The following is a 25,754-nucleotide window of genomic DNA, read 5'->3' as shown; positions in this document are numbered from 1 at the left end:
TATTCCATCACAGAGCAAACCTGCTATTATACAGAATAAAAAAGCCACCATTTGCAGCATCTCCTGCTCGTGTGCTACTGGTTAACATGTACATACGTTCCAGCAACGGCTAGATAAAAAAGGAAACCGAACTTCATCATCCAGCTAGAGCAGCTAAAGCCTGCTGCCTCCCTTGGCTCCCAACGAGAACAAAGGCTCCCACACACCCCTCACGCCTTCTGACTAAGAGGGACATGTCGTCTTTGGAATCTATAGATCTTCTTCCCTAATTAAGGAGGTGGATTACTGTTACATAACGAGCAGAACGTCGCTCCACGTGGGCAGCGAGTAATCACCGGCCTTTGTCTCCGATCGGCAGAAGCACGAAGAGTCACATCAGAAGAGCACCTCGAACAGCTAACACAGCCGGGCAAACACCACAACAGTGTTATCTGCTGCGGCGTTTCCCACTGTAGCAGGGAAAACTTAACCATCAACGGAAGGTAAATTAGCAATGAAATGATACCGCAGGTTTCACGAGGGTAGAGTTCTTCTTGCTCACCTTCTTACTGCAGTGGAGCAGTTTCGGCTACCGTCTCGTAGGGCGCGCTTGCTGCCGGGGATCCCAGTTATGATTCCTTCTGGAAAGGAAACAGGAATTCGGGAGATCCATCACTGACATACTGAACAGATGGTGCATTATTAAGGAAGTTATAATTTGGAATAATATATTTTACTCTGAACTTTGTTCAATAATTAGTGTAATAAGGAAGGCACCGCGTTCACAGCAGTTGTCTGGTTTTACTGGTATCAACTTTCCATATCAAAGAACTCCATGTCACAGGTATGTTTTGAAATAAACGTTGACTTATTTGAATTTTATAGTGATTCCAAGCACATCTTTATTTTGTTGCATACAACAGACATGCATTGACAGGGAACCCATTCTCATCTGTTTGTTATAAATAACACGCGTGACCTGGAGGTCACACCGTGTATTTCAGCCACCGCGTCTCAATGTGCAGCAACTGAAACTGGAGATAACTACTGGACGGGACTTCGCTTAAATATTCTGCTCTAGATTTCACTGCAGCCTAACTTACGGACTACAGTCAACAGATGTCGAGTGTAAGTCCCCACGGTGGGAGAGGGAGAGGTGTTTTGGGTGGGAATGCTGTCTAGCGGCGTTTCAGCAAAGAGGTCACCAAAGCCTAGTTTTCAAGAAATGAGCACAATAAAAATGCTCCAGGAATGAGGTGGCTTTAAGAAAGCAGTAAAAACACCCTGAGAAAGACCAAGTCACGTTTAGCTTTCTCACATGGCAGGATGCTGCCCGGCCGCACCGCGGTACGCTGCTCCGCAGGACGGCTCCTTCCCACTTACCAGTAAGGCATTGCTCAACCCTGCTCCGGGCAGCCCAACCTACCATGCCAGAGTCAGAGCTGCTGGGAGCGAGAGCAAGGGCTTAATTCCAAGAATCCATCTGAGCTGAAATCCAACCCTGCTTGTTTTCTCCACTTACTGCCTGAACACAAACAATTTTTTTTTTTAAAGGAGTAAAACCTACGTCATTTACTCTCCACTGGGTTTTAGGCCATGGCTTGCCTTTGCCCCTTTCACCTCCATCTTCCTCCGATTTCAGTAAATCAAAGGGTGAGGAATAGCCCTCTTGCCAAAGCAATCATTTTAAAATCAATATTTGATTTTTATTTTTTCTTGAGAATAGCAATTCTCACAAATACCACATTCCAAACAAGAGTGGCAAACACCAGCTCTCCACACAAACACGAAGGCGAGAGCGAGAGAAAAAGCCTTACTATGACACAGAAGGACTTGTGTTAGGTTAGGAGACCGAGCGACCAAAAAGGACCATGGGGTAAAAGCATAAACCCTTCCAAGAGCAAACGGCACCAGGTTTGCAATCGGCCTCTGCACAGCTCCCGGTCCCCCTCCCCTGATCCGGCCCTCGGGGATCAGCAGAGCCGTGTGCTGCTTTCTCCCATTCCCCCATTCGAGGGAAGTTCTCCGCAGCACCGTCCGCGCGCTCGCCCCGCACAGCCCCGCTCCCCGCCGAGGCTGCCACAGAGCTGCCCCAGTAAGCTGAAAAAAAAAAAAAAGAAAAAAAAAAAAAAAAGAGCAGCAGGACCCAAAAGGTGCTGCAGGTAAGAAAGGCCACCAGGAACATGGGAAAACAAGTCCTCGGGAGCAGCGCTTTCAGGGATCCCCTCGCACCTCCGTCACTGTTCCTGCCTCTCCCTGCAGCACAGGTCAATAAGCCTCTACAGAAAGGGGGTGCGATGAGCAGCCTGGGGGAATTTCAGCCGCCAGGAAGTCAATGTGCTCTTCAACCCTTTCCATACAGGACGGTGCGCCTTCTATAAGGGAAAGGAATGAATATTCCTGTCCCAATATCCTGCTAGTTGCTGGAAAGGATGAACTTGCACCCATAAGTCACAGGCTGCGGTGCACCAGCCCTCAGCGGCAATCCCCACTCCGCTGCCTCCCAGCTCTCCCAGCTATACGTGACTTCATAGCTTGAAAAAAATAATTAAGGCTTCTAAATTGCAAACAGATTTAAATAGCAAGCAGCTTGGCCCCGTGAAGTATGTGCAGTTGTTTAAGTGCCTGTAGTGCTCGGGAAGAGCTGCTAAATGCCAAACTGCTCCAGGAATCAGCCCCCACCGCCAAGCTGCCGGAGAGCTCAGCGCCTCATTTGAAGACAAGCCACCCAATATCAAATCCACCTTTTGACTAAACGAACTCTTGGAGCTGAAACTGAAGTGACGACCTGAAATGACAATACACACATTCTTTATTTTCATTTGTATTGTGCTTCCTTGAACTTTGTCAACATACCTGTCTTGATTGCTTTTTCTTCCCTTTTGTTTTAAAATCAACACAGCGACTTCTGGACTGCCAAGTTTAAATTTTTTTTTTTTTTTGAACCAGTCACCATTGTAAGGGCTGTTTAGGTTTTCTGCAGGCACTACTATTTGAAGACTACTCCAGAACCACAGCATAAGTCTCTGCAGCCACAGACAGACCCTGAGCATCTCCCGGGCAGCAGTGCCCTCCTGCCCCGTACCTATGGCTCTGACGCAGCCCTTCAACTCCTCGCCGTCCCCAACAGCCCACCTCTGCAGCGCCCGTTCATGGCCTCTGCCAAGTCAGCCGGGCAGGAGACATGCCTGTGGATGGGCCCTTGGCTAGAAAGCCCCCTGCTCGGCTGGAGGGAAATGCGGCAGGGGCCAGCGCGGCTGCGGGAGCAGCCTCCTGCGCGGGGTCCTCCCCGCTTCCCCCTCCGCCGGTTGGCGATCGGTGCCAGCTTTGCAGAGACCCCCAAACTACACCTGATGAACTGTATCAGCATTTCTCCTGCACGGACTTTTGAACTGGAAGTTAATACATAAGGAAAAGTTTGCAGCAGGGGAAAAAAAAAAAAAAAAAAAAAAAAAAAAAAAAACCAACAACAAAAAAACCCAACCCAACAACTTTCCAGCTGAACACAATACCATCTTTGGCTTTCCGCAGAAACGAGCCTTTTGTTTACAGGCTTGCGGAATCCGACTCCAGGGGCTGGTCTGTTCTTGCTCAGAGAGGGAAAACAAGCCTGACCTCAGCGTGCTGGAATAAACTCTGCCCCCTCCTTCCTTCCACGCTTTCCCCAGTGCAAAGGTAAAGAACACGATATCCAGCAGCGTGACCGAGCTCGCCGAGCGAAGCATGACCGCACACACTCCTGTTTACTGACATCGAAAACAAGACGGCTAAAGCCAAGGAGGTAAACTAACTGGACGTGCTCCTGCTGCCATTCATCAGGCGACGCCGGCTGGCACTTCACAGCTGGCAAAAGGTCTTCAGTAAGTCAGCCGGCCCCCGGTACGTTAAGTACAGCGTTCACCATTTAGCACATACCTCTCCGTGCATGGGCAGCCACGCTCCCGGCAGACACTGCCCTATCTCCCACTCGTACCGTTTCCTACCCAGGCGATAAGCGGGCTGCAATTTCCTCCAGGCGGATATTGCACACCAGCACTCGCTGGCAAAAAAAGCCTGAACAAAGAACCTAAAAGTCGTCGCGCAAGGCTCAGAGTGGCTCTACCATTCTCATTAGAAATGGCTACTTGTCGTGGGAATGTTTGGGAAAAAAAAAAACTTGTTATATTTGGACCTTCTTGACCCATGTCCTGTTTATGGTGTGGGCCAGAACTCCTTGCTCAAGCCCACTCTGTGAACATGCGCGCGGCTCGCAATGCGAGTACCAGCACTTTAAGAGATACCTGGCAGTGGGTGTGGGCAGCGAGAAGGGGAATTCCTTTCCGAACTAACTGGAAGCAGCAACAGTTGGTAATGCAAAGCATTTCCCCGGCCCGGAGCCTGCAGCTGCCAACGTTCCCTCAAAGTCAGGGCAAGGCTTGAAGGAAGCCGGATCATCCATTCCGGCCCACCAGAAAACCTGCGGTGCCAGGAACTCGGTGGGAGGCCATCTCTGCAGAAGAGCCTTTCCACAAGGATCATCCAGCTCACTGGCAGGAAGAACTCGCTTTACTTCCCTCCGACTTTCCAAGATCCGGCAGATTGCGGAGCGGGCCGGCAGGCGACGCTATCAACTATTCCAACTGTGATTAATAAGAAGTTCTATGAAAAGATCAGAGAGAACTTAGGAACACAAGAGTCAAAACTTCATCCTTCTGTAGCGAGTAACTGCTGACGGTGTCACTAGTCCTTAGGATCTTTAAGAACGCTTGAATACACGACAAAACATAGAAGTTAAAGACGCTGCAGTCATATGGTGCACAAGCCACCAAGCCCACCCCCGCTGCAAATGAAGGTGGATGTGCAGTGCCCTTGCCAATCTGACTTGGGGTTTTAAAGTGAGAACTAGAAAAAACTGCATTTGCACAGGCTCTAAAGACTAACCCCAGCCTGCAGTCTGCTCACTTTGCTATCAGAGCTCAAAGATTTCGAGCACTGTAGAAGAATCACAGCCAGTCAGCATACTACTTGTGCAGACCAGCCTCGGCATTCCCGTTCCAGAAGGGAGTCCCGCTCCGGTACGAGCGGGGTGACGCAGCCCACGGCAGGCAGCAGCACAGCCGTGGGGCTGGAAGGGAGCTCTGGGCTCCCCGGCCCAGCGAACAACACGGCCTCGTTCGGCGTCGTTAGGTAACGCAGAACAGCTCATGAAAAGTGACGCCATCAAATAGCAAAAGGCTCCTTTTAAGATGCCTGATGGCTCCGTAATCAAGGAACCTGGGAACTGTTACATGCCGTACCACAGGGCTACGTTAAAGCATTACTGGCAGGTACTGCTGACCCGCAGATAACGAACCGACACCGAGATGCATCAGCACGAGACTGTGATTCAGAGCAGGGCTGCAATTACATGAGGTAACGACCTGCTGCGCAGCGTGGCGCATCTTCTCACTGTGGGCAAGCAGGGCGCAGACCCACGCCAGAAGTTTGGGTTCCCCCAGTGCCGACATGTTGGCGAAGTTAAAGGGAGAGAAACACACAACTGAAGGTGAAATTGCTCAGATCACACTCAAAATTAAATAATTTTAATGGGATAACCAACTCCCGGTTTAATTCTGCTACTTAGTGCTCTAATAATAGGCAAAAGATCTTGGTCCAGTGGTAGACTTCACCATGTATCTAAAAATATACACCTATAAATAGTAAAACATTATCAAACAATTGCATCTGGGCAACCAATGCAAAATACAAGCTCTCTCTTTACCCTGGATAAAGTCTAACTTTTCCCCATTAACTCCTCCAAGGGATGAGCAGCTTCTTTTTCCCTTGTCCACAGAACTGCCATTTTCCAGCACACAGCCCAGGATTTTTGCTAAGTAACAGCTGCCACAGCCAGCGCACATTTGCTTTTGGAAGCAAATCACTAATTGTGAAGTTGCTAGGAAGTCTGTCCTGGCAACTCGCTCTGGAACATTTTTTAAGTCCTAAAAAGGGAAGGCTTGGAGGAGAGGCAAGCGAAAAGGGCCTTCCCTGCGTCCTGCAGTGCTTCGCACCTCGAGGGACCTACGCTTCAAGCTTGAAAGCCGCAGGAGCCATTTGACAGGAGCCGTGCTACCACACTTGTCACTTTAAAGTCCCTCCAAAGGCAAAGCCCGACCAGCAGCTGCTCCCGTGGAGCTCAGCTCCTGCGGGGTCCGCGCGCGGAGCAGCGGGAGGCATCGCTAGCAGCTGCGCCGCGGGAGGACAGGAGGCAGCCCGGCACCCCGGTGTGGCCGCACACACAAAGGCATCTACGCCTGAGCCGTTTCGCGTGGGGGAAGGTGCAACTCTCGAGCACCCAGCCCTGTGGAAAAAACACAGTAATTCATAACTGAAGTTGAAGCATGAAATGCCTTAAACGCTCATCGATCCAAGGAAAAGGAGCAGAGGTGAAGGAGGAGGACCAGCCCGGAGCTGCGGGACGCGAGCACCGTATTTACCTGCGCAGCCATTCTGCAGCGAGCGGAGGGGTCTGCGGGCAGCCGGGGGTACGCGGAAGCACAGTTACTACGCAATCACGCGTTCCTACTCAGGCTTTGTTTTTCCTCTGAGCAAAAGAGGAAAAAGTTTAAAATAAACCTTGCAGACAGCAGCATTCCATTTGCAAGAGTTCATTCTTTAAAGAAACGGGACAAACTAATTCCTCAGTAAATATTTGGGGTTACAACCCTGCCTAGCAGTATCTCATTAAACACTTCCAAAGTTTTAGAGAGCCAGTAATACACTCAGGACAGCAGTCCATGGAAATAACAGGACTTATTTCAGCAGTAACAGAGCTATTTTTAAAAATCTTAGTTATGGGATGCCAACTTCCTGAAGCTGTTTGGAAAATTAAGTTTAAAAATGCACAAACATTAATGGAACAAAAATGAGCTGTAGCAACAGCCTTCTTTTGCTAGGAGATACACTAGATATGTTCCCGGACTTTCCAACTTACTTTCATCCAAAAAAATCACCTTTTCCTCCTTGTAGAGGACAGATTAAGAATAGCAACAAAAAAATCTTTATATCCGCAGCAAACAAAAATGTTTGCTTATAGAGAAAGTTTATTCCTATAAAAAAAAAAAAAAAAATTTTCAGTTTTAGCAAATGCCTCCAGCTGTTCAAAACAGATCAAACCAGTGACAATACACTGCTTTACTCCGGGGATGCTTAGGTTTAACGTAATTAGATTAGCTCAATGCCTCTGCCTGGCAAATAAGCGATACAAGTAGTTCTTTTATGTCCCTGACAACCTCCTAAAAATTGGAGGAATTTTAAAATGTACACCAACTTAACAACTGCTTGAAACAGGAAGAAGAGGTGAAAGAGTATCCAGCTGAAGCAGCAAGGGAGAATTCATTACACTGTAAATACCAGAGCCAAACACAGATGGGATGCTGAGGTTTATAATTCTTAAAGTGCCATTAGAAAAGTACGCAGGCATTTGCTTTTAAATATTATGGCAAGCAGCTGAACGGCATAAAGTATTGCTATTTTCATAGGCTGCACCACCAATTCAGGGATTGTTCCAGTAAAACAAGTACTAAACATCAACAGGTTGTTGACTTTAAATCACTAAAAACACCACACACACAAAAAAATGACGACAAACTAGCGTGGCTTCCAAGCCAGCAATAAAGCACTCCCCAGGGAGGGGATCTTCCCCCCTTTTCCACCAGATGGGTAAAATTCACCCCGTTCTGCCATTACAGAAAGCGAGAAGGGGAAGAAGAAAAATGTCTCGAGGAAGGATTTAGAAGCGAGGTTAATAGTTTTGTTTTAAATATGTACGTCTCTCCTGGGACACGTTTTTATCTCAAAGCAACTTTTGAGGTTATTTCAATGTGCTTTCACGTTATATAAGTGCCCTATCTTCTAGGGGCTATCAAGCAATTTTATCCAGTCAATTGGTAAGAAAAATAAATGCCTTAATGAACGCTGGGAAACGGCGCTCTTGATGTATCAGTGATTGCTAGGCCAGCGCAGCACCATTTCTGCAAGGTGCAGTCACCAATAAAGGTGCCTTCATGTAACTTTAGGAACTGGGCAAAAACTGACAGCATTAAAAAAACTGCTTCATACATAACAGATTGGTCTGTGCGAGTCCTGACCGGCAGCAGAGAACTGCTGGTTATTCACCACGTGGAGCTGAACCAAACGAAAGGCTTCACAGACGGGTCCTGAAAACAGAAGCCAAACCCAGCAGGGACAACTCATTCCCAGGCCCTGCTGCAGAAACAGCTTAAAAGGGGAAAAAAGCCCACTGGGCTGGGGAGAGACACACGCTTTCATACTTCAATAACAATCTGCCTCTTCGGTGAACAAAGATTTGCTTTTGAGATGGAGACTGGCATAAGCATCGCCTGTTTGGAGCCCTAAGGCAAAGCATTACAATATAACAACCTCCACTAGTTTTCCTTTTTTTGTTTTTCTCCCCAGTTCCTTATGTTTTGAATTAAGTCTCCAGTTGACTCTGACTCACAGCAAAGCTCTATGCTGACCCCACAAACATCGTTCCCCTCTTGGAGGAGACACCAAGTGCAAAAAGTAGGGCAAAATGACGCAAGTGGGACAGACAGGGGACATTTTTCAGGAAAGTGAGGCAAGAGGAAGCGCTGCCGTATCCCTGCCAGAGTCTGGGGAAAGGACCAACAGTCACATGGCGATCCACAGCTCCTAAGACATTTGCTAATGAGCCTGCCAGTCAATTACTCATTTCAAATGGTTTCAAGGACTTACGCTCTCTCAGCCTTCTGGAGCTTATGCCGTTTCTCAGAAGCGGTGAGCGCCTGGCAGCTGATGCTGCAGGTCCCACTGCCAGGGACACACTGCCCTCTCTTGGAGACTCCAAAATCAGCCCCACCGAAGGACACGGAACACCCACACCTTCTCGGCATCTCTTCAAAAACAATTTCTGCCCAAGAGGCAAAGTCAGAGGCAACAAGCAATTCTACTAACGCTCCCCTGCCTGGTATGTCGCTTTGAGGAAGGAAGCGTGAGTGCCTTTTGGAAGAGCTGCTCTAAAGGTAGGTCAGTTTTAACTAATAACCTTGAAGGTACCTTTATATCATCCTATCGAAACATAAATCTTTTCACTTGGAATTGTGTGCTAGATAATGCATGGCACAACTGCATCTACCCTGGAGAATATTATAACATCTAATGAGTGGTGATACTGTGATACGGTAACAGTCATCACAGAAAAAGAGTGTAATTCAGAATAAGCATCCAACTTACAGGCAACAGCTACACGTCAGCTGTGACCCTGGGGTAGTTTTATACACTCACTTTGGTCAAACTGTCTCTGAGCGGACGCTGAGCGTGCTGCCAGCACATTCACACTACGCCCCTCCTAAGATATCCCTGGTTTGGGGAGTCAAGGATACAAAGCTGTGGAATATTAACTGTGGGGCAGGAGAGATGGTTTGGATGGCTCTGTGGTGTACTGCTGCGTAAACGTACCTGCTCAGAGAGTGCTCACACCACCTTCTTCAGCACAAAGGCAGATGCGCTCTCTGGCTTGAAAAGGGACAGCTCTCCTAAAAAAAAAAAAAAAAAAAAAAAAAAGGAAATGGAGAGAGTTTTCAGCAATTAAAACGTTCCTGCAGGGAATGCCTGCTACTCCGAGCGTCAGGCTTTGATCCAACCAGCTGAAGCACCTCACACCTTTTTTTTTTTTTCCTTTCCCATTTACTGAGGGCAGACATAGCAGCCGTATGGCTACAAAGACCCTTTTTACGCTGACAGACACAGGCACTATTTTCTCCCTGCTTGAAACCAGGCTAGACTTGGCTATTACAGAACTACGTAAAGTCACCCGGTAAGCACGAGGGACACGTCACATGGACGCAGTGATTCGCAGCTATGACGGTCGTCCAGCTTTAGGGCTGACTCCTGCCACAGAGGCAGAGCACCTGCCTGCAGCAGTGCAATTTCATATCTGAGTCTGAAGATGGCTCCATCGGCACAAGAGATACCATCCACTTGTGCCTCCCTATGCACAAGAGAAAAATATTATTAGGCACACAAAGAATGAAGAAATATTCCGAATGCTTAGTCAGCCATCAATCACAGGTTATTTGTCATATGCTGACAACAATGCTGCTGTGAAGGCAAGGAAGCAGTCACATACATGCATTATATATTTCTAAAGATGTAAGGCTGCGATATAGAAGCTACAACAAAAGAAACCAGAGAAAAATAGCTTGAGCAACTCATGGAAGTCAAAGAGAAAAAGAATGACAAAGACAGATTTCACTAAAGAAAGGGAAGAGGAAGGCATATCTGCAGCATTTCATTTTTTGTTCCTCCCCACAACGATCAAATTAAAAAGCCCACACACTTAAATTAAGCACAAGTTAAAGGGGAGATGGAAATACAGTCATTCAGAATCACTATTTAGGTTAGGAAAATTGCTGCATTATATTCCTTTGTCGAGGGGCAGATAATGAAAATTGCAAAAGAAAATGAGGAATTTGGACCCATCACACAACAACCAGAAGGAAACTGAGGAAATCTTAGGTAGGGGTTTACCAGGCAGGACCTAAGCAGCTCTGGCCTCATAAATACCACCCCGCAGGGCACAAGAAACGATGACAGGACACAAAAGTGGCTGTGCACAGATCCCAAACCCTTTCCCCCATGTCCTCATCACAGCTACAGCCGTAGCACTACCCTCACACGCAGCCACACAAGTTTTAGACCCCAGCATTTTTTTGTTGTTTTTAGTTTTGTTTCTTTTTAAACACAACATAAAGAACAGAACTTGGGGTGGGCATGTGCCCAAGACCCAGTTACAGAGCTGTGATTTACTAATACACCTTTCTTCAGGAACCTTCACAGTGTTTAATTTGTACCTTTGAAAACACCTCTGATAAAACCCTGCCTCCACCAACGTCGGGCAAGATTTGTCATTGACTTAAGGGTAAATATCCTCGTCACATTTATGTTTACATTGCATCGTGTCCGAAGCTCCAGATATGACTTTAGTATTTAATTTGTGATGACAGGCAGTCACCTCAGCGTTTCCAGCAGCCCCTGCAAACAGAAGGCTACCGAGAGCCCCCCAGGGCTATTAGAAGAGAAGCGTCCGATTCATCCTAGAACATTTAATGGAAGAAAGCACAAAGGGAATAGAAAATACGCACATTATTATTTTAGGTAAAGCTTTTGCAAGCTTGGGTTTCCTTTAAGGTGTGATAAAAACAAGCGGGTGACTCCGGCTGGTGCTGTAAGGGGCCACAGGGCAGCACCAGGGCTGGGGCCGGTGCTCGGCCCGTTTTCATGGCAACAGCACTGAAACAGATGCTGCCAGCTCTGCCAGGGCAAGTAGCTGCAGAGCTTGTTTCTGGAGGGAACTGTTTAATGTCTAATCATTAACAGTAAAAAACACCCTAGATAAAAGTCAGCTAGTGATAGACTAAAGCAATGATGCATTTCAAGTCAGCAGAGTCATTACAGTCACCAGGAAGCGCGGGATGTTTGCTTGTTCCTGTTATGGCTCCACTGTGTTTCCCCCGCAGAGGGGACAGCTTCGCAGGAAACAATATAAATCAGAATTAGAAATAGTCATCTATTTGTTCTTCAAACCTCTCTCTCATCCAAACAGCAAGAGCAGTCGCTCCAGTGCGCTGAAGGCACCGAGATCAGACGCACTCACACACATTAGGGCGTTTTAAGCTGCCGCTGCCATTAAGGATGAGAAGCGGCAGCGGCGTTGTGAGCTGGCTTGCCACAAGGACTGCAGAGTTACGTAGTCTGAAAGGTGCAAACTTAAAATGTGTCAACCCCATTACTTGTCTGGTACGGTCATGAGGGCAAACCACCTCCAACCTGCACCTGCAGGACCCTCTTCTGCCTTAAAGCAGCACGACTGGGAGTCCCCCAAGAGCATGAGATGGACACGGAGGTGCATTAACCGTCTGCTGCCTGTGTGGCACATCTGCCCTGCGGAAGAGACGCCAGAGGCCCCGTGCCACACGCCTGGCCGGGGACGGGCAGGCTCCAGGCACAGCCACGGCACCCAGCGGCCCAGCACCGCTCTCCTACCTGCAGCTTCTGAGCACCATCAGCTGCTGCAGCGCTGACCCGGCTCTCAGACAAACCCTTCACCGGGCACTGCTAAGACGACATGTGAAACATCAACTCCCCTCACCCTTCCAAGAATTCTGCTGCATTAAGACACCCGCTAGACTCACTCCAGTCCAACCCACAAGGCATCAATATCTACCAGCCCGCGTACTGGAACAGAGAGGTGTTTGTTCCCTTTCGTATCAACCCTACTCTCTGGGCTAAAATCCAGAGACAACTGCCAAAATTTTGTGAAACCCCTCCACTGCCGAAGAGGCACGGGGGTCCCAGACGCTCCGTCCGGACGGGTGTCCGCCTCCAGCTCCCCCCTGAGAAAGCCCCCGAAACTGCAACCACGAGCGAGGAGAGAGCACAGGGGAGGCTGCTGCAGCTGAAGCCTGACAAGGTAACACATGAAATAAAACAGAACTAAGCCAGACCATTTTAAGTTGATGTAAATTGTTCTTTTTCTTTGCTGCCAGAGGTGTGTAGACTCCACAGATGGGCCCAGAGAAAGCCTGCATCAGCGGTGCCATCTGCATCACCCTCGCTAAACCTTTCCTTTTGAGTACCTTTATCACTTCACCCCCACCAAAAAAATAGCCCTAGCATTCAAAGACAGGTTCTAAACAAATTGAAGTGTAAAAAAAAAAAAAAAAAAAAAAAAAAAAGAGACAAAAGACTATGAACAAGGCAGCAGCACATCAGCAACCATATCTGTGTTCACTTCCCAAAGCCACAACATCGCTCTGTCCATCACGCAACAACCCCCGGCCCTGTACCCAGTTGCCAGAGCAGTGTGCTCTGCCCGAAGGTGCCTCCGCAGAACCACGCATCTCCCGCTGGCCATGCAGGACTCGCTGTTTTTCCACGAATGCAAGGACAAAAGCCCGTGTGACACGGCACAGCACCATCCCTGCTCAGCTGCACTGCAGCGACGGACAACAAAACAGCAGTGCTTTCAACACGCAGCTTCATGCTCTGAAATATTAAGCAAAATTACTTAGGATTACGAGATGGCACCACAAAACAAAACGTATGTTCGCTGGTTTTTAACAGAGTCGTTTACCATTTGTTTTTAATCCCCAGTCCCTGTATTTATAGCAAAACTACTCACATAACAAGCTTTGCTGTCCTTGAGAGCATCACAGAAATAAGCCTTTTTGATAAAACATACTTAGAAAGAGGTATTCGAATAATACTTTGCCCTTTTTTGGTATCTTTTATCGAAAGCTTCTTAAGCAGCAATTATTTGCTCCCTTACTAAGCCGGCGTTGAAAAAAATCTCAACCGCTTTGTTATAACCATGTTGACTCTCCTAAAAATCTGCAATCAGAGACTTGGGAAGTTCTTGAAATCTGTTGTCCCAGAGACAGAGCACCACTACTGCTCCATCCCTGTACCCACCAGGAACATCACCCCCTTCACCCACAGCCACGACACAACGCCAGAACCTTACAGATACATATAGGGTCCTTATGAGCTGGCTGAACATGTTGCAAAGCAATTTGTCGCCCAGCCACTGGGATTAACCAAGATCATCAGAACCTGCATCCCCCACAATGGGCCAACTTCAGCAGGAGCTCAGAGTGATGCTCATTCTACCATCGAAACACCGAGTACGGTTCACATCATACAGAAGACAGCAGCAGGAGTCCACAGCATGCTGAGAGCCAAGCTGACTTCTGGCAACATGATTTCAACTCTCCTCTTTGCACCCACGTGCAGTAGCATGGTCATCCTCACTCACACCAGCTAATGGAGTCTCAACTGCCAGAACAAACCTCGCAAGATCAGAGCAGCAACCATGACCGGTGGAAAACTGAAAAAGCCTTCAAGTGCCACAGAAAGGCCACTCCTAATGAGATCTGTTTCAGTGTCACATAAACCAGGAAAGCAAACTAATAATCCATTTATAGAAATGGATTAGAGCTGAATCTTCTGTAAATCTGGTCATGCAAAGACACAAGCGAGTTCCCGTCCACAGAGAGGTACTTGCCAGCTCTTGGCGCAAGGGTGAGAGAGGTCACAAATTTATGAGCTCTCACTTACGAATTCATTCTTTCCTAGCGCATTTATACAGCTCGCAAAACCTTGAAAAGAGCACTTGGCGACAAAGCTGCCAGCAAGCGTGCTGCTCCCCGAATTCTTTACCCTGCTCATTTCCTGCGGTCTAAGGGAACCGCGCGCAGGCATTAGGGACAAGTGTTAGACCATGTAACAGGTTCACCCACTCCTTAACTTTCTACTCCAACAACTCGTTCCCCAACAACCCTGTAAATTAGAATAACGCTGTTATCCTGGGAGGAAGGTATAAGAATCAAGAGTAAGAGCACTGTCAAATTTCATCATCCTCTATTTTTCTTAGACAAAATTAAACACTGCTAGTGAAAATGGATTTTTACTTTGATAATCTCCCTTAAGTTTGAGCTACATAACTATGCTGGCCCCAGGGTGAAGTGCCTCGTATTTTAAAATGTGAAAATAAAAAACGTTTTAAGAATTCTACAATTTATGATTGCCCAGAGCTACCAGCACTTGGAAGAGGAAACACCCCTGGTCAGAGGCAACCTGTGAGCAAGCTCAAGGATCAGCCAACGTTAAGCAGAACAAATGCAGAAGACGTGGACAAAAGCCTCTCACATACTGTTACAGGATTAAACGGAAAGTGTCCAAGAGTATCCTTCTCCCCACTCAGCCGTTATATTTTATTTTTAATCAGCATAAGGCTACAGGTTAAGCCAGCAGGTCCCTCGTTTCTTGGGTCTGAAGGAGTGGGAATGTACAGTGCAGTACCGTTCCCAGCAAGCAAACAGCCAACAAGGGAAAGATGGAGAGAAACAGAGCCAACATCAAACCCTTTGGCAGTAATTAAAAAAAAAATACTGCATTTGATTAATTTTTACCTTGTATGCACTTAAAAAAAAAAACCAAGTAGCATTTGGACAACTTCTCTACAGAAGCCCATCGCATTGCTCTGCCTGGTGGTCCAAAACCCGACCCAAGGGCACCAGCACCGGGGTTAGCTCGATGCAATCAGTCCCGCAGGAATTTGAACCCCTAATTACAGCACATCCCAGCAGTCTGCACATGGAAAATATGAAGGAGGAAGGCTTTATTTGTGCAGGGGACAAGAGTTTCAAGGATTACATGATTAAATCAAGCTAAAACGGTTAAATGAAGAAAGTTAGCAGATTCGGGAAGCTCTTAAAAGAAAAACAGCTGCACCAGAGACTCTTTGGCTTCTCAAACTACAGGGCGAACGCCTGCACGGGGGAGAACTTTGAACCTGAAAAGCCTCAGGAGCGCTCACCAGGATCCTCACGGTTAAAAATTCAGAAAGGCGCTGAAATTTATTACCTCCAGCAGCGGCAATCCTCCTGCCAGCCTGCGGCCCCTCCCTCGGCGCTGGGTGTTAACGAATTTCCTACCCCACTAGCAGTTAGCTTTGTTAAGCCTGAAACAAGATTTCCTGCCCCTCCGCCAGCCTTCCCCGGGTGCTCTTCCTGACCCCGGAGACATTCGCATCTTCCCCGGGCTAGCAGAACTGCCCTCCGAAATCAGGGAGCAGCACACTGTTTAATCAGGGTGGTTTGCCTGCAGACAGATTGTGTTTCACCTACAAAATAACAGCGTACACAGTTATTAGCCAAACAACCTCTCCCAGCTGTTATTTACTGAAGAGAGTAGGAAGTGGTTACTCTCTCGAGCTACAGCTAAACCACAGCAACTTTTAATTTATTTTTTTCCCCCCCCCTCAGCGCAGTACAGAGGGAGCGCAGTAACAGCACACCAAAGAGATGCACACAATACATCTCCTCTGTTAGTTGACAACCCTCTTCTATTTCGGGAATGCTCATCTGCAGGTGGAATTGGATTTATGTTCCCATGACTGACAACACAACTCACTCGACTCCGCTCCATCCTGGCCTATGGCAGCTGCTGCTATTTTGAGCACGATGCCTCTCCAGCGCTGCCGAACAATATTATTCCAAAGGTGAGAACTATTTCCAGATAACACAGGAACAGCATTTTTCACACGTTAAAACAAAAAATAAAAAATCGTGGATTTTCAAGAGGGTGAAGAACCCTCTCCAGCAAAGCCAGGGGCTACCTGCATTAATGGGCTTTTCTTACACATAACCCATGGAGTCGCCAAAACTATTAAAACGAAATTAAAGTCCACTCACTGCCCTGCTAGAATGGGCAAAAATAGTCTTACCTTGGCTATCACAAAGATAGTCTTCACCAGCAAGTAGGAAAGCATCTATCGCCTATATCCTGACAAGACCCTTGCCTTCTGGCAACCAACTGGCAATGTAGTCCTTCAGAAGTCACAGCTACAGCCACTCTGTGCTGGAATTGTCCCCAGAAACATCCACAAGCCAGAAGAAATAGGAAAATGTGATGTAACATTAAGATTGAGTCAATATCATGTGTACTCCTAACAAAAATGTTAAATCTAGAGCACATAATTTTGTTTTTCACACGTACACACCACAAATACTTTTCACAAATGCACCAAAACAGTGGTTTGTTTTTAGACTATTTAGGATATGTAAGAGTTAAGTGCTCCTTAGAAGCCTCTACAGAGTGTCAGCCTAGATCCCCAGAAAGAAAAGCTGAGGGTGGGATAATAAGGCAAAGAATGTTAACCATCTAATTAGCAACCAGAGAAAGAAGAATTTTGTGATCAGTCAGAAGCGCTGACTTCTTCAAGCTTCATACTGACCCGTGCAAGCACTGCAGTTCAGCTAGAGCCGCTCTCGGTCGCTCACCCCAAGGTCCCTAACACAGAACGGCGCTAATTGCTACAAGGGAGCGGCTCTGCAGGATGAAGGGCTAAGCCGGACCGTCAACCAGAAAGTCTGAAATCGGAGCAGTTCAGCTTCTTCCCCGCACCAGTTGAAAGGCTGCCCACCACGGCTCGCACGATCCCACTTCCAGCGCAATTAGCCACGAAAGCTCTATCAGGTCAGTAATTGTTTCAGCCTTCAGAAGCTCGTGTCTTCCACGACGCCTGTAATGAACAATGCCTGGACAAATTAAATTCTAGTCAAGTCGTCCCCAGCTGCAGCTCATATGCACACAATTTTTTAACTAACATTCTGGAGCAAGCCCTTCCTTGTCCTCCCCAAGCTGAATTGCTTGTGCCCCACAGGGCTGTTAGAAAATAATTACTTCTCTAAACCCACAGGCTACTCTTCCAAAGTAGGTGTGCCCCATGACTAATATCTGGCAAACAACCAGTCCCATCTGCACTGGTATGCTGCGAGCACAGAGCTGCTGCTGTCACTTGCAACAGCTCCTCTTATATCTACGCAAACAAATGTGAAATCCTTTTTTTCATCCCAGTGTCCTACGTTAAAAATGCTGCGTACATGTCTGTCGATGTCTTCGCAAAGTGTATCTGCTATTTATCACATGCACTAATAGATCAGTCTTTAAAGCAAACGCGCTAAAGCTCAACAAGTTTCTACAAGGGCCCACAGCGCCATACATCTGAGCACTGACAAATGAAATGGGCATTGCACCTCTGCAGGGTTAAGCACCAGAAAATACCGGATTTTGTTGCCTTTCCCAGAAAGACACTTGCAGCGAGCCCCTTCAGAGCGCAGGGTGGGATTTACGCTTTAACACACAAAGAATCGTCTGTGGACTCACCAAAACGGAATTAAAGAAACCCACCCATTGCTCCTGCAGCTCCTCCTGGGGACACACGTTCTATAGCTCGCTTCCCGGCACAGCCGGCATCGCCGCACCAGCAAACCCGGATGCATTCACACGGGCAGAGAAGGCACAGCACAGCCTGAAGCAGCTCTTTCAGATGGAGGCAGGACCGCTAGGAGCCAAACTCTACTCAGTAAAAGAGGCTGCAGGAGAAACTTGAGAGATAAAGATACCCATGTTCCTGCTGCTGACTGTGCCGGAACGTGTACTGAGTATGTCTGAATCATCCGTTTGTTCCCCAAAAGACTGGTGCGCTGCACAGTCCCACCTCAGATCAAACACACCCGATCCAAACGGCCACACCGAATGGTCCACTCATGGACAGACACCCACGTTCTGAAAAACAAATGGTGCTGGAAACCTTTGTGGGCAAAGCAGCACGGGGTTATAAATTAGAAGGGAAAGATATGATGAGAGGTTAGTTTATTTCCAACTACTTTTACATTCCTCTGAGAGCTTTTCTTACAGTCACATTCATCTGAAAATGATCTCCAGGTCCTGTTCATCACAAAAAACCCCCCAGTAAATCGTTGTACCAACCAGCATCGAATCCCATCCTGCCTGCAGGTGTCTTCACCTGACTCAGGACAGCAACCAAAGCACACGGGTCGTCTTCATTTATACAATTCCTGTGCTGCTTCTTTACCAACAAACACCAAGAAACCAACAAACCAAACCAAGGAAATTCAGCTCAGCGATTCCCTGACCACATGCAAAAATATGGTTTAAAGACCATCAACAGTTGAATTTCCAGCCTTGACCAGTTTCATCTCCAAACTTCACTCAATTCGTAGTCTTGCAGGACACCAACTGCTAGATAGTATTTCTTTATTTTAGTACATTCTTCTCATCCCTCCTTGTTTTTCAAAACCGATACCTTCAAAAATCTCACATAAAGAATATGACTTACTGAGTCTCTATTTCCCCATTTCTAAGCTCCAGTTCCGGTACTTAAGCAGAAAATGTGCTGTTACAAGGAGCCGTGTTCCACTTCCAGTTACCAGCTTTAACACGTACTTGGCAAAAACTCATTTTATATCCTTCCAGATGATCAACATCACGTCTGTTTCAAGATTTCCCAGACAGTATCTTACAAGGATGGAAGCCAATGGGTCAAGATCAACCGCGTAACTCCACGCGGGATTCAACGACAGGAATGACGACAACGTCTAATCAGGATTAGCTGCAATTAAACCTGCCTGACACCAGCGTAACGCCGGAGCCACCGCGGGTGCTCACGACACTCGTGGCTTACAGAAAAAAATGGTTTCCCAGCACTTTGCCCGAGAACTTACGAGTGTGACGCTCCTTGAAAACGATCCCAGTTCCTTTCGATCACTGGAAAGGCGTTACCTGGAGCTATCTGCTCACCCTCACCACTGCAACCACACGCTGCAACCCCACGCCGGCCAGAGAGCGTCTGCTCCTAGGATTACACTTACAGACAGAATTCCAAAGTTAGAAGCAAAAAAAAGTCATATTTCTTGGTCTTAACTAAGGATCTTTCTTTCAAAAAAGGAAAAGAAAGAGATCCTCTCAGGCCTCCCCCCCCCAACAGGAAAGTCGCATAGTAACATTAAATTTACAACATTTGTGTTTGGGAATTGTACCATAATTTATAGCGAGTAACTGAAAAGAGAAGCCATGATATGTCATGATTTATTGAGCATAAATACTGATCTTTGCCAGCAAAAAAAAAAGAAGTTACCCTTAGACTGGAGGAAATGAGAATAACCATGACTGCAGCAGGAATAACCTCCTAAAAGCAGTACATACACCGAGAAACTCTTCTGTACTTTCAGAACAGCAGCAGTAAAACCTGAGGACAAGCTGCAAAGGGTTAAAACACAAGAAAGATTTAGACTTTGTACATTTTTCTACGAGCAGATGAGGCAGAAATGGACAAAAAGCCCTCGGGGCTCAAAAAAGCCCAAACTATTCTATATATTTAAAAATAGATTTATTTTTTCTGAAGGGGATAAGTTGAAAAAAAAAAAAAAAAAAAAGCGAGCAGCTTTTGGAGAACATTAGCAGAATGTCAATCTCCCTCGCTGGCTGCTCCCTGGAGCCATGAGAGGAGGCTGTCATCTCCACGCTGCCACCTGAGCGGGACCCGGGAGGTGTCGGGAGGAGGAGGAACATCCTTCCACCGCCCCCGGGCCCGCAGCCCTCACGCTGGCTTCAGCCCAGAGCCGATTCTGCGACTTGTACATTCGCATTAGTGGCGAGATATTTTTAAAATCACTCTGACCCGGGCCGTTTTCTAGCGCTTCCCCCGTGTTTGTGTCGAATGAAAATAAAACGACGCAGGAGTTACTGAGGTTTCTCAGCTTTTCCAGCTTCTTAAAAGTCCATTTATAAAAATCTATCTTTAACCGCAAATTCGGAAACGTTTTCAGTTATACAAAACCAACACAGGCTGGAGTACTTTAAAACTTTTTCTCATCTGTTAGAAGGAAGGGGGAAAAACACACAATAAATTATGAAAAAGCATAATCCTTAAGTAAATTTCCTGTTTTGTGTCTCAGCATTAACAGCATGCCCGAATTTCCTCCTTTTTTTTTTTTTTTTTTTAAACGTCACAGCCAATCCCTACCCACCCATTTAACAAAAACCTAATCCAAAACTACTGGAGATTTCAAGCATGTTCAAGTTTGAAATATAAGCTGAATTCAGAACTCCTTCCCAGGAAAAATCCAGCTCCTACGCCCCTTAAAACACAGATTAAACATACTTCAGCTGAAGAACTGCTCCTCTTGCACAACAGCCGCTTGCGCTGAACACCACCAGCATCAAGAATTAACGGCGGATCGCTATATTCAGCCTTTTCACACTAATTTGGTACCACGACCACTTTAAGTTTGTTTTTAAATTAGTTCCTGGCTTTTCAGGTATTTGGGTGGAGCAGGAGGAAGAAAGAGGAAAGCAGCACAATTGCGCAATATTTTTAAAGCGTTCATGGAATTGGTGGGTTTGCTGGAGAGAAAATTTACATACCAGAAACTTGAGACTGTCGTGAGCAACTTTCACTTTCAGAAATAGTGTTTAAAATGAAAACGTGGTTGTGTTGCACAATGGCCTATTTGTTCTGGTATTTTAATAAAAGGCCTTTTAGCAGAGCGAAGCAGAAGCGAGCAGAAGATAACAGGGGACTCTTATATGTGCCAGCAGTACGGTCTGTGTGGCCGGAGCCAACGCCGAGGGATGGCGCGGCAGCGTCTGGAGCAAACTGCCCGTCGCTTACACACGCACACGGCCACCGAAGGCAGATGCTTCCAGCTGGTACCCAAAAGCAAGGTCTGGCTCTTCCAGTTCTCTCTAGGTTCTAGCAATTTATTTTTGAACACAAACTAAGTGCATAAATCTAAGACAAATTAATTTTTTTAAAAAAAAAAAAAGCTCTCTCCAGTTTTGCTGGTTTATCCTTCTTGTGATGATAGTCAGACCACACAGCAGGAGGGAACTGGATTTACATTTTCTTTTAGTTTTGTTCCCTTCCCAATTTAATTTCTTCTGACGTTCTGCACATCAATCTAGGAAACCCATAAGAGAGAAATAATATACCACATTATCTGGCAACAGGTGAGAGGAACTAACTGACGTGCTGTCCAAAGAAGCCAGAGATGCTACAACTGGGAAATTCTGAAAGTTGCTATAGGCACAGGATCCCACTGAAAGATTTCTGGTCCGTGGCTAAACCAATTAAACAATTTGAGTGACATTTGAGCAATTATAGAGAGCTTTTCACCTCAAAGTTCAACTGTTAGACCTTCGTATCTCAATTCCTTTGACTTTTCATAAAGATAGGGAAACCACCTACCAGCCGCCCGAGCGAGCCAGCGCCGTAGCCACAGCGGGTCCCTTCATTCAAACTGCACCCACTGCCGCGTCGGTAGAGATACAATATTTTATAAAACCCTTTTTCCTCTTGCTCTACCCTCCCCGTGCAAGAATCCCCAAACAATTACAAACTTTTACCCTGCTTTTTATGCAGCCATCATTTTTGGGTCATCCACCCACGGCCTTCCCACGGCACAGCAGGATTGCCATCCCTCTCGCCAGCTTTGCTGCCACCCGCAGCGTTTGGAAGAGCGGCTAGCAAACCCGTGCAAGTTCAGAGCTGCCTTGGGGTCTACAAACTCAAGACAACCCAACTATCCGATCTCTCCATCCCGAGCTAATCCTCACAGCCAGAAGGCGATTTTTTTAAGCAACAGCTCGAGTTCTGCCGTTCACCACCTCCTCCCGAAGACATCAAAGGAAACGTCCCCCAGCTGCTGGCGAGTGGACAAGCGGCTACTTCAAGCCCTACACAAAACAGACCGTTCCGAGGGCGATTAGTTAGGCACTGGCGCTCGGCCAGCCCCACGGCTCTGCAGACTCACCACTGCGCTAACGGGACGACTTCTGGCAGGGAAAGCCGCGACTCCCCATTACCGACAGCAACAACTTCTACTCCCTTACTCGCACGCGAGGAAGCGGAGAGCGGCAGTTACGAGCAATAAAGATTGGTGTTTTCCGAAGGGCAGTGTCCAGTTCCTCTGGAGCTGAGTCCAGGGACAAGCAGGACCACAGGTCTGGGAGCCGAGCACTCGCCTCATTATGCTAATGAACTTCAGGGCACGACAACCTCCCAGCACACGAGGTAGGGCAGAGCAGTTATCTCCATTTCACAGATAAGGAAATAGGGCAGGAAGGCAGAAGTTGGGCCGGCCACAGGGGAAGTGTGATGAGCAGAGGACAAACCTACGTCTCCCGAGTCACACGCTCCTCTCCCGGCCACTGAATTATTCTTCTTGCCTGTTCAAACCAAGAGAAGTCAGTCTCCCGGTGTGCTGCCATTCCCCTACCTCCAAAGAGGGATAATGCCTTCCTAAGATAACTCTCAATGTCAAAAAGCATTAATTAACTTAAGTAATACCAGTTAAATCCTATATCTAGGGATAAGATGGATACAGAAGAAAAACTGGTAGGTACGTTGAAAAGTGCCTCCTGTGTAAATCATTAAAATCCAGAACAATAGTCCAGCCACACAAAAGAGCTATTTCCATTTGTTTCACAGCTACAGATGGCAGAAGAAAACCTCTCAGACAATAAGCTCTATTTAAACATATTGATCCAGCTTTTTTGGTGCATTTTCCCCCATACTGGCTACAACCAGAATATGATAAACGGTGCTACGTAGTCACAGAGCTCCCGTGCGTTTGCTTTATGATCATGCAGCTGACTTGGAACCCAAGCCAGCAGCAATCAGCTCATCTGCCTGCACACAACGGGATGTCCCACACAGCAGAAAGCTAAAGACACAAAACCCTCCAAAGAGTGAAGGTTTGACTTCAGTACTACATGCTCGAGAAGCAAGTAGTCTCTGAAAAGCAGTACATTAGGAAAACCAAGCAATTACCTAAAAGGCCTCAAGTTTACTTACAGACTCAAGACTAAATATCAAGTTACTGACTTCTGTGGTCTACCACAAGTCAGTTTTTCTCCTGGTAGTAATCACCACAGTTGTACTTGTCCGGGTCAGTTTTACAAGAAGCCCACAGCTATAAAAAAACCCGAAGGTTGTCAGTTTCCCCCCCCCCAAAAAAACCCAAACCCCATTAAAGATGCACCTTAAAAGCCACAATAACTTCTTGCCTCATTTACAAGCAGTAATGGAGAACATATCTTAGAGCAGAATGCAGCTCTATCACAGTCCATTTGGGTTTTATTCAAGGCCACACCTGATGGCAATGGCCCAGGATGGAGGTAAATCCCATTCACCTGCTCCAGCACTGTTGAAGCCAATGAGCTGCAGAGATCAGGTACCCAGCTCCAGCTCCCGAACCAGGCGCCGTGACACCTTCCAGGCCCTGCTTACCTACACAGCATACGCTTCCCTTCCTTAACCTCCTAAAGGACACCCGCCAGTATCCGGCTTTTCATTCCACATTTCTATTTGGAAATGAGGAGAAGGAGGAGACAGATTTCTCTCTTTGTCTGCGGCACCCACTTATCTCCTCTACTTCACTCTACCTCAATAATACAGAAAATCCAGATACTGCAGCTACCCCTCCTTTATATAACCCGTGCGCTACAATTCACTAATGCCTCCAAAGTACTGCCCAGAACGGGCAGGCTACCATTACTATCCTTCACCAGTCATCAACTCCGCCAGCTATTTTCCCCTTCTCTCCACAACCTCTCTATACCAACCCACCATTAGCTCTCACACAGAAAAAACAACACATAGATTATGTGATATTAGGCCTTCTGATGAGCTTCCCAACCTCCTTCTACACCCCAAAAGAGGGTCTAGACCCATTCCCCGTTAAGTCACGCAACTTCTCAAGCAAGCTGGTGCTGAACTGTGTCTGTCATCAACTACGACTGCACCCTCTCACCTCACCCACCCAAAAGCCCGAGACCCCCCTCACCACCCCAGCTTCAGCCCCTCGCCCCACTGCCCCCATCACGACAGCCCCTTCCACCCAACACCCTTCTGCTGCACCTTTTCCCCCCCAATACAGCACAGCCCCTCCCTGTGTCCCCCCCAAACACACCTCCCGATGGCCTCCTCATGCTGATCCTCACACAGAAATTATACCCCCATCCCACCACCCCCTGTGACCCCCATCAGATACCCTCCCCCAGCTTCTCATCCCTATCCTTCACCCCGCTACCACAAGCTCCAGCACCCCCAGGGCCCTCCCTGCCCCCCCCAGGGCCCCTTAACCCCCCCCGACCTGCCCCAGGGTTCCCCCTCTCCCAGCCCTGCCCCCCACCCCCCCCAACCCCGTCACTCCAGCCCAGCGCACCCCACGGCACTCCCAGCCCCCCCAGGGCCTCCCAACCCCTCTACCGCCTGCCCCAAACCCCCAAACCACCACCCCCCCCCAGTCCCCTCCCAAACCACCTCCGCCCCCAGCCCTGGGACCCCCTCACCCCCACCTCAAGCCCCAGGGCCCCCGGCCCCCTCAAGGGCCCTCACCCCCATCCCCATTGCTCTCCCTTCGCCCCACCGCTCCCCTCACGCTGCCCAGCGGCCCTCCCCTGGCCCCGCCGCCCGGGCCGCAGCGGGCCGCGAGGGGCCCCGGGGAAGGGCCGGGCCGGGCAGGGGGCTCCGCCAGGCCGCGGCCTGCGCCGGCCGTCCCCTCCCGCTGACCGGCTATCGCGTCCCGTCCCGTCCCGTCCCGTCCCGTCCCCGCGGCGCGGGCGGCTCCTCACCGGTCTCGGCGGGGCCGGGGCACCGAGGGGCGGAGGAGCAGAGCCGCCGCCTCAGACACCAGCGCCGCCGCGCAACGCACCCTGCTGCCCAGCCCCGGCCGGGCGCGGGCAGGGCTGGCCCCGCCCCTGCCGCCCGACTGGCAGCACCGTTTGCCAATGGGCGCTGGCGCCGCGCGGCGCGCGGGGGGCGGCCTGCCGGGGGGGCGGGGCTGGGTGCGGCCGCCAGGTTCGGTTGAGACGGCGGCGCGGAGGGAGGGCGGTGAGAGGGCGGGGCCTGCTGCGGAGCGGCGGGGGTGGCGGCCAATCAGCGCTCGGGGCGGGGAAAGGGGCGGTCATATGTAGAGCTGATTAATATTAATGACCGGGACGCCGCGCGGGGAGGGGGCGCGCTGCGGCGGCACGTGGCGCCGGGGGCGCGAGGCACCGCGACCGGGGGCAGCGGGACGGGATCCCCCGGTCCTCCCCCCCACACCCCTCCCCGGGGCCCTGGGAGCGGCCTGGCCGGGACCCCGCGGGACCCCCCAAAAGTCGGGGTGCTGCGCTGCCCCCCCCGCCCCGGCGGGGGACGCGCGGTGGGGGCGATGCTCCGCGGCACCCCCGGGCACGCCGTGTGCCGCAGCACGGCCGGCAGCGGGCTGCAACGGGCCTGCGGCGGGGTCACGTCCCCGGGTCCCCTCCTGCCACCGCCTCCTGCGCCCACCCGGGACCCCCAACAGCCGCGTGGCCACCGGCCACGGGGAGAAGGCTGAGGGACGAGGACGGAGGACAGC

The 25,754-nt window shown here is 48.8% G+C and overlaps 1 protein-coding gene across 6 annotated transcripts in view; it reads right to left on the bottom strand.

Annotated features, from left to right (window-relative positions):
- GNG7 (G protein subunit gamma 7) overlaps positions 1–25,104 on the bottom strand; it is a 75,836-nt gene extending 50,732 nt beyond the window's left edge. The window contains exons 1-3 of one of the 6 annotated variants that reach the window (XM_082495298.1): positions 24,985–25,104; positions 9,439–9,515; positions 542–620 (exon numbers count right to left, since the gene is read on the bottom strand). The gene's annotated coding sequence lies outside the window, so the exon portion shown is untranslated. Of the gene's footprint in view, positions 1–541; positions 621–1,362; positions 1,385–6,434; positions 6,454–9,438; positions 9,516–20,509; positions 20,628–23,541; positions 23,663–24,984 lie in introns of those variants that run through there. The other 5 variants (XM_082495299.1, XM_082495301.1, XM_082495302.1 and 2 more) reach the window with 5 other exon arrangements.
- Positions 25,105–25,754: the final 650 nt, after the last annotated feature.

Source organism: Vanellus vanellus (assembly GCF_965231255.1).
Source record: "Vanellus vanellus genome assembly, chromosome: 25".
In the NCBI taxonomy this organism is placed as follows: Eukaryota; Metazoa; Chordata; class Aves; order Charadriiformes; family Charadriidae; genus Vanellus; species Vanellus vanellus.
Note: the sequence above shows the minus strand (reverse complement) of the source record. Positions and strands in the feature narration are given on the sequence as shown.